Genomic DNA, 10,000 nt, shown 5'->3' with positions numbered 1-10,000 from the left:
TGAAACTCTAAAGATGGAACATGATCAGGATTGTCAGACATACTTATTTTTCAGAGGTGGAGAATTAAATACACTAAAAGTAATACAAAGTCTATCTATAGTACTGTATAAATAGAGAAATGACTGGGATATATACCTGTCATAGGAACTATGAAATTATTATTTGCTATGCAATTTAAAGTGTTCATATCTATCCATAATAATTACTAATGAAGGGAATTTCCAATTATGTTACTTTTTTGTGTGCTACAGTGAAAAACCCAAACCATATCAGTGTTGTTTTTATCTTAATAAACTGTTAGGAACTTCTCCCCCTCAACCTTCATAACATTGATTCATATATTCATCCTCAGATCTGTTACATCACTTATAAATAAATAGTTAAACATGAGGTGCATGTCCAGAGTCTTTAAGGGAGCTGACCACCAAATCATCTTTGAGGCATTGTTTCTAGGTTTAAGAGCGGCTAAGTTTGAAGTGTAACTTCCACAATGCTCATCTATCCATAATATATTTCTTAAAGAAAATGGGACTTGTTAAGATGAAGTGACTTTTGACTTGTAGTTGTCTTTGTTTGCTTGTTTGTTTGTTTTTGTGTGTCTTTACATGTGCAAAGAATCTAATTAAACACTTACCTGTATAGGAGTTGCTATTCTTCTCTTTTCTCCTGGGAGCTAAAGTAATTATTTCTATTCTTTTTGAAATGAATTCACAAATCTGAGTGGTAGAATTAGTTTCTGTAAGTCTAAGTTATTTAGATTTTATGTTTGACACAGCAAACCATATTTTTCCATGGCAAAACTTTACTGTAAACTCATAGGCAAAGTTAAGGTTATGGTATGGTTTTCCTTACTTGACAGACTGTGAGCATATCTAGTAGCTACATTAATTAAACTTGAAACTTACTTTCAGATTGCAGCCTGAATGCACACAAAAGACAGAATTCTACAAAAGTGTTGATTGAGAATTTATGGACAAAAAAAATGCACTCTAGCAAATCACAGCTAAATCTAAAACCAAACAGAACAGCAACAACAATAACAACAACCAGTTTTAACTCAAATAAATCATTCTGTGGTTTGAATCAATAATTTTTCATCACTTTATTCAATATGTAGCATGCAGATTAATAGATACGCTTCAGTAACTTAAGTGTGATCACTGAACAATTGGACCACCAAACAAGGGCTTCTTCAGTCTATTCTCCCATCAATGAAACACTCAAAATTTCCAGATTACTCCTTTCTCCAACTCCACGCACAAGAGTTCTCTCTGAGTTGTAGAAGTTTATCTGGCATGACTGATAAACTTGGCCAATTATTCTCCTTCTCTCTCGAGATCTACAACTGTAGATCAATTGAATAATGTTATAAGACACAGTGTGCATGGACACCTAGAAGAATCAATGTAGTAAAAGAGTTTTAAAAGCTCTTCAGTCAGTTGGAAGTAGAGAGTAGAGCTGGCATCGGTTTCAGTTAGGGAGGTATCTACATTTCTCAGTACAAGTTCAGGCTTTGATTTCCATAATTGCATACATAAAACTACATTCATGCAACGTGTATGAACAACTGTTACTGTAATTGCACACACAGGCAGATTACATACCCACTTCTTTTTTTCTGCAGTTACTGCATATATTTGGCAGTTATGGTCATTGGGTAAGCATTTTGGAAATCTGGCACATTGCAGTTATTCAAGCAATAAGTCCTACCATTGAAGTATCAGAAGCACAACTTTATCCAGGAAAATTAAAGTATGCCTTTTTTTTTTTTTTTTTTTTTTTTTTTTTTTTTTCCCTGATTGTTGTAAGTTATTAATTGCAGCACAAGGAGGACCATGTATCAAAGCTGACCCCATACTTCAGATGTGTTCCAGAATGGATCTCCAAGCTGAAGACAGGAGAATCTGAACAATATTTGAAGCAGTGACAATATAACATGCAGCAAGAGTCCATCCAGGAAAGCAGTCATGGTATTGCTAGGGCAAGAACGCTGAAAACCTCCAAACACGTCCATGGTGTGAGGAGCCTCCTGAAGGTGTCAAACTGGACTTCTGAGGTGCTGCAGGACTGTGACAGTGTACTCATCCTTCTTCTGATCACCATAAACATCAGGTGAAACTTAGGCAGTAATGTTGGGAAACGGTGCCTCCTTGTCATGTGTAACCAACCTTGAAACGATCTTCCTTAATGAGATGCTGGAAGGTGACCACTGAGTTGTAATATAGTGTAAAGGCTTTTTAATGATTATTTTTATTTATTTATTTATTTGTTTATTCATTCATTTATTTTCTGACAGAGTTATCATCTGCTATCATTTCAAACTCAGGCAACAAATTTGTGGTTGTATATATCTGTAGTGCATGCACTTTCAGAGAGAAAAATCAATCTGTATCCAATATATTGTATACATAACCCATTTGTTTATTTGATACACTCGTTAACTTGTTTATTTGAAACTTTAGGGACTTATTGTCAAACTTATTTAACTTACTCTGTCTTCTCCCAAGAATTCCAGGTACTTTACTACAGATATAGGCCTAAATGGAGATCATTTTCACTCATATACACGATGAAAGTAGTTCCTTTTGCAGGCATCCTGCCTGATTGTAGAAACTTCTGCTCTGATGAAGCTCTTTTGCTCCGAGGTCTTTGTCTGTATACAGTGCTTAATGCCTTCTTCGCCTCAGTCTTTAACGGCAATACCGATTGTTCTCTGGATATCCAGTACCCTGAACTGGTGGAAGGGGATAGGGAGAGAGATGTGGCCCTCACTATCCATGAAGAAATGGTTGGTGACCTGGTACGGCACTTGGATGTGCACAAGTCGATGGGGCCGGATGGGATCCACCTGAGGGTACTGAGAGAACTGGCAGAGGTGCTGGCCAAGCCGTTTACCATCATTTATCAACAGTCCTGGCTATCGGGGGAGGTCCCAGTTGACTGGCGGCTAGCAAATGTGACGCCCATCTACAAGAAGGGCCAGAGGACTGACCCAGGAAACTACAGGACTGTCAGTTTGACCTCAGTGCCAGGGAAGCTCATGGAGCAGATTATCTCGAGAGTCATCACGCAGCACTTGCAGGGAAAGCAAGAAATCAGGCCCAGTCAGCATGGGTTTATGAAGGGCAGGTCCTGCTTGACGAACCTGATCTCCTTCTATGACAAAGTGACACGCTGGGTGGATGAGGGAAAGGCTGTGGATGTGGTCTACCTTGACTTCAGCAAGGCTTTTGACACCGTTTCCCACAGCATTCTCCTCAAGAAACCGGCTGCTCTTGGCTTGGACTGGCGCACGCTTCGTTGGGTTAGAAACTGGCTGGATAGCCGGGCCCAAAGAGTCATGGTAAATGGAGTCAAATCCAGTTGGAGGCCCGTCACTAGTGGCGTTCCCCAGGGCTCAGTACTTGGGCCGGTCCTCTTCAATATCTTCATTGATGATCTGGATGAGGGGATCAAGTGCACCCTCAGCAAGTTTGCAGATGACACCAAGTTAGGTACGTGTGTCGATCTGCTCGAGGGTAGGAAGGCTCTGCAGGAGGATCTGGAGAGGCTGGACCGATGGGCCGAGTTCAACTGCATGAAGTTCAACAAGGCCAAGTGCCGGGTTCTGCACCTGGGGCACAACGACCCCAAACAGCGCTACAGGCTGGGAGATGTGTGGTTAGAAAGCTGCCTGTCAGAGAAGGACCTGGGAGTTTTGGTTGATAGTCGGCTGAATATGAGCCAGCAGTGTGCTCAGGTGGCCAAGAAGACCAACAGCATCCTGGCCTGTATAAGAAACAGTGTGGCCAGCAGGGCCAGGGAGGTGATTGTCCCCCTGTACTCGGCTCTGGTGAGGCCGCACCTCGAGTACTGTGTTCAGTTTTGGGCCCCTCGCTACAAGAAGGACATGGAGGTGCTCAAGTGAGTCCAGAGAAGGGCTACGAAGCTGGTGAGGGGTCTGGAGAACAAGTCTTACGAGGAGCGGCTGAGGGAGCTGGGCTTGTTCAGCCTGGAGAAAAGGAGGCTCAGGGGTGACCTTATCGCTCTCTATAGGTACCTGAAAGGAGGCTGTAGCGAGGTGGCGGTTGGTCTGTTCTCCCACGTGCCTGGTGACAGGACGAGGGGGAATGGGCTAAAGTTGCGCCAGGGGAGTTTTAGGTTGGATCTTAGGAAGAACTTCTTTACCGAAAGGGTTGTTAGACACTGGAACAGGCTGCCCAGGGAAGTGGTGGAGTCACCATCCCTGGAGGTCTTTAAAAGACGTTTAGATGTAGAGCTTACGGATATAGTTTAGTGGGGACTGTTAGTGTTAGGTCAGAGGTTGGACTTGATGATCTTGAGGTCTCTTCCAACCTAGAAAATTCTGTGTGATTCTGTGATTCTGTGATTCTGAGTCTACAACTCTGGAACTGGCCGGTTTGCCATGAAGCCACCTATATGGCAGTAAGATGGTTCTACCTGGAGGTGCATCATAAAGCTCTTAATATGTATGCAGTTGCAGGAATGAACACTGTAATCCACTTTAAATTAAAATAGATCATAGCATGTGAGCCTCTACACAGCTAAAGCAGTTCATTAGTTCAGTAGGTTATATGAAGTGACAGGAACTCAGCAGCTGAAAAGACAGCCCTGTTTCCTCTCATAAGGGATATAAGACATAATAAGAGCAGTTTTAGTAATCTCCCCTAAGTTGCCAAATTCTGACAAACTCTGGTTCATGCACTGCATTTGCATGCACATGCATGCAAGTATTATAGTGTTCTGTTATTAGCACATCTTTAAATACCTGCATTTTATTATATAATTGTCTGTTGTTCTCAGTTCATCACAAAATTCCCATTGACACAGGTGGGAACTGTGCACACAGACTAAATTGATGTGTCTTTTAACTACTGTGCCACTCTGGAAAGAACCACATACATTTCCAAAACACATGTCCTGGTAAAATAAATACATAGAAAATGTGAGTGCATAGCATGGATATAATGTTAAATGCAATGCAAACCTTAAAGATATGTAAATAAGAAGCATATGCTATTTTAGCTCACTGCAGCTGATAAGCATTCAGTATTCCTCCTTATTTACTACAAATCTCTGAAAATTCTAGTCTATAGTAAGCTTCTAAAATAAACCTCTGAACACCACAGACATTTAAAAGATGTTCAGAAAATTGTTCAGGGTAGCTCTAGAGACAAGTTTTGAGAAAGAGTATCATAATACATGCAAAGGTTAGGAAATAAGTTTTATTATTGTGCTCATTAATGTAATTATTAACAGTTAAAAGGATAAGGTGTGGAAGCAGAGTGTCTCTGTAATGGAAAAACTCTACATTATCTACTCTATTTATTGACTGTCTACACAGGCATTGCCTTGCCTGTTTCAGGAGACAGATGTGGATGTATGGGTAGTAATGATTGTTATGGAAGATTTGGATGTCCTCTGACACTGCCTGGTATCATGTACTCTTTTCGCTGTCACCTGATGATCAAGCTGCAACTTTGTGTTTTCCCATATGTAAATAAAAAAAGGTATTGTATTCCATGAAATGTATTTAAAGGAAGCTGGAAGATAGTAGAGAGTATGCCTTGTTTTCCTGCAGGGCAAGGGGAGCTAAATAGAAGATTAGTTCAATGAAGGGGCAGTGGGGTGGGGGGGAGGACTTTAAATAAATAAAATTACATGAAGGAATTGCTATTCTCTGTTACATCAAAGCGATATGTTATCTTGTCCAGCCATGGCACATTTCTTTTTAAAGACCTTAGGTTAAAAAGCTTTTATATAAATATTTGTAGAACTGAAGCCAATATCCTTAAAATAGGAATTTTAATAAGAAAAAGAATTACCCATAACACTTAGGAGTTTATCATCTTGATTCTTAAGTTATTTCAAATTCCCAAGCTTTCCAACTAAGAACGAAAAGAATTTGGAGCCTTGTGCTTCAGAATTATGTAGATAGCATCCAGGTAGTAAAGATGCAACTTAGTGCCTGGGAGTCCTTATAGATGCCTGTGTGATTTTAGGCTCTCAAGTACTCTGACCTATCTGTCTGTGAGAATCAAACCACAAATGCGAAGAGAGCACTGGGCCTTAATTTCAGCATGTCCCTACCACTGCTGTCATACTGAGGGGAAGAGCAGAGCCCATTACATTCACTTCCTCATACCTTTCACTGCCCAATGTGGGCATGCAGGTTAGAGTGGTTCTTGTCAGTTAGGGCAGCAGAAAAGAGGGATGACCCTGAAGATGACGGTACTGCCATAAATATAACTCGCACCATATCTTGGAAGAGAACTAATCTCATGGAACTGTCTTACAACTGGAATCTTAATATGTTACCCCCCCCATCCTCCCACAGTGCTGTCAGCCCGCTGCACTGGACTGAAAGCAAGCTCCCTCTGTTTGCATATAATTTTAGGATCAGTTACTTATCAGGTATTTTCAGTTCAAAAGTATAAAAAGTGGTAATATATGGTAATATATCATGCCATTTAAGCACAAATGGCTGAATCTTTCATGGATGGTTCATAGGCTAATAATCACATTCCCTTGTAATAAGAATTTCTTATGTAAGTAAGGGGCGGGGAGTTGGACTGTCATCAACATCTGTAAATTGTATGAAACTCTGAATGTCACTGTCCTATATTTCCATTTGTAAAATGACTTTTCCTGAACCGTTTGTAGAAGGATGTTCATTCACAGATAATAGTCTAATGATACAATGCTTCTTTACCCAGTATTCAAAAGGTTCTTTTTGTGGAGGATCTTTACTGATTATTTTCTGAAATGGTTAGATATATGGCAAACCTTTTGGAGTGCAATGCAGGATCATAACCAGGATTCTATGAGGGGAAAAAAAAAAAAAAAAAAAAAAAAAAAAAAAAGTTTTAGAGATCCTCTCCATTTGAAATATATTGTCTTGGACCTATATCAACATTTAGTAAACCTTTACTGTTCTGCTGTGAGTACATATAAAAGTGCCATAGGCAGTCACACAAGCTCTTAGCAAATAAAAATATACCTTATTCATTAAACACTTCAGTGAAGATGTTTTTGCCCCTATCTTAGAGCGCTGTCCAATAAGGCATGGAGAAATAGTGACTTTTTACACACAAATGAAACAATAGATTCTGAATATCCATACCATAGTAGCCTCTCTGTTGTTCTAGACAAAAATACACTGCAGAAAATTAACACTTGGTACATTGAAATAAAACTTACCATGATCATTTACTGATTGCATATGAGGGTGAACATAGCAATATAGTTTTATAGCAAAAAAAAACAATATTTAAAAATGAAGAGAAGAAAACATTAAAATAGTTTTCAGGGGCGGGGCGGGGGGGGAGGGGGGGGAGGGTGCGGAGAAAAATGTTTTAAGTAGTTATTCCATTTCCCAGTTTTCAAAGGTTCTGCATTAAATGAGAAACCTCACTCAGTAGCTCCTGCATTTGCCTGTTTCTGGTGTTAATTATCTTTTGTTTGCCCTTGATAATCCTGGGGTTGGTATGCAGATAATGAAGGCTGCAGAATCATCTCAAAGTGTAAAAAACAATGGCATTGTCAATTCTGCATCACAACACTTTATAAATTATGAATGTTATCCACATTAAAGAGAATGGTAGACTTTTAAAATTACTTCCATGAATAGATTAAATTACAAGTATTATTACATTTCATTTTATTAAGTGCATCTTAGTAGTTATTAGGGCAAATGAACATGTTCTCTCAATTACATAATAACATTAGGACTAAAAATTATGCATTGACACTCCCAAATGCATAATGCTGCATTGTATATTAATCATCCCAAACAATATTTTCAGTTTATATGAAGACAGTTATTACCTATTGAACAATAACATTGTTACTGATTTATTGCAATTCAGCTCAAATAATTATTTTTTAAATAAAAGCTTAGATTCTTTTCTGGATACTTTAATAATTTCTAGCTCTTTGAAAAAATTTAAGAGTATTTTAATTACTCTCTTTTATTAATCTAATTACAATAAGACAAAGTTTATCATATATTTCATTTTTAAATATCCTGGATAAGACAATGTAGCACACATTCAGAATATACCAATTAATTTAAAAGAACACTTGTTAATTTTATTTTTAGCAAATGGTAATTGTTTACATGCTGTAATTTTTAAGTTACATTTTAATTCTCTCAAACAGTTCTTAGTGGTCAGATCTGTAGGTCATCCTGCTGCTTTTTATTCCAATAAAAGCTTTCATGTAAGCAGAATAGTAATAGCTAACACAAGCAGGAAAAGCACCTGATACTAACCCACTGAATTAAGTGGTAACATTCGTACTATTTAAGTGGGAAAAGGATTGAGACCTCACCCATTTTAGACATATGTAACAGCCAAGCATTTTAGACACCTGTATAACAACTACTGATATCAAAACCTTCAGAGAGTTTTGCAGTTTCAAATTGTTAGTTGGGTGTATTATATGCATTCACTTCAATGTACTTCTAAAAGTACAGTTATTTATTAAATTGTTCAGATAACTGTTTCCAGTATTTCTAATACCTCATGTTAATAAGATTTGGTAATGCACATACTGATCTGCTGTTATTTACTTTAACAGAACTGGGATTTTATATATATATATATATATAAGTATGATTACATAAGGAATAAACATCCTACTATTAAAAATGCAATTTTTACAGTGTCAGCAATTTTTCTTTAGACAAGGCAGAGATTGTTCTTATGTATTCTATTTTTCTGTTTTCATGTTATTGTCAGATTGTGCCACTTCATAAAACATTGGTACATGCTGGACAGATGTTTTTAGGGGCAGCCACTGCCTCATCAGTAAAGTAACAAAAATAAATAAGAAGCATTTCTGTATTATTCATGCCAACTACAGATCACAGTCAATAAATCAGGTTTTAAAACTAATACAAAACATTAAAAATTTGTACATCTAAATATAAAATTCTAACACAGTTCCTTTATCATATGTCTTGAATATGCGGTATGATCTGCTTGATCCGGCAAGAAGAGTATATACACATGCAAAATTGTATGCTCCTAGAGAACATGAAAAAGTGCATTTTCATTTGAAATATTTGTGGGGAGGGGGAGCCTTTCTGGAAGATAACAGTTCCTAATACACGGAAATAATCTTTGTGCTATCTAGAAAGACCTTTTTCCCCATGCATTCCGTCCTTGCGCTTCCTACCATCTGGAGTAGAATTTATTAATACTATCCATGGAAAGCCTGTGGAAATGTGTCTAATAGTGAACATTTAGAATCAGTAAATGTTCTAATTGGTCATTTCATGGAAGTATGTCATCAGTGTAATTAGACATTGTTTATATTAGCAGTGTATTGAGTAACATGAAATGACTAGGTGATCCTTTCTGGCCTAATGTTATTAACTAAACAAAGTAAGTTAGACTCTTTATCACCGTTACATCGGATTAAAAATGACTGGAACTAATATACGTGCAGTTGACAAAATAACTAGCCTTCTTAGTTCCAATTAGTCTTCAATTAAACTGTATCAGCAGTGTTGTCAGACATACAGATACATTAAATTGTCTTTGAATTTTGTTCCTTCAGTTCTTCCTCTTGCTAGTAAGAAAGTTTCAGACATGAAAGTGTTAACATCTCCTTTGAAATTACTCCTATTTAAGAAGAAAAATCATATTACTTTCTTAATCTTTCTAATTCTATTCTCATAAGATGATCTTGGATTTGTTCCTTTAGCACAGACTCTTTAGTGCAGTCCTGATTTCTGTATTAATGAATTGAGAAGATGACATCAGGCTCTTAGGTAAGTGCTATAAACTCAGTCATATGATTTTTATAGTAAGATATCATGTGTAAATATATATATATATATTGTCCACTCTTACATCAATGTTTCTTTGAAAAGTAATAGTTAGATATTATGTAGGTAGCACACAAAAGACCATGTAGTGGTTTGCAATTTACCTTTTGATCATCACAAGAAAAATTTCTACTGGGAAATGAAAGCCAAACATAATTCACTAA

The 10,000-nt window shown here is 37.5% G+C and overlaps 1 long non-coding RNA gene across 3 annotated transcripts in view; it reads left to right on the top strand.

The window, feature by feature from the left end:
* The window catches only part of LOC118159503, a 24,190-nt gene that overhangs the window by 4,183 nt on the left and 10,007 nt on the right, over positions 1–10,000 (top strand). For all 3 annotated transcript variants that reach the window (XR_004747151.1, XR_004747147.1, XR_004747146.1), the window contains exons 2-3: positions 1,811–2,113; positions 9,713–9,779. This is a non-coding gene — a long non-coding RNA (uncharacterized LOC118159503). The remainder of the gene's footprint in view (positions 1–1,810; positions 2,114–9,712; positions 9,780–10,000) is intronic.

Source organism: Oxyura jamaicensis, chromosome 1 (genome assembly GCF_011077185.1).
Source record: "Oxyura jamaicensis isolate SHBP4307 breed ruddy duck chromosome 1, BPBGC_Ojam_1.0, whole genome shotgun sequence".
NCBI lineage: Eukaryota > Metazoa > Chordata > Aves > Anseriformes > Anatidae > Oxyura > Oxyura jamaicensis.
Note: the sequence above shows the minus strand (reverse complement) of the source record. Positions and strands in the feature narration are given on the sequence as shown.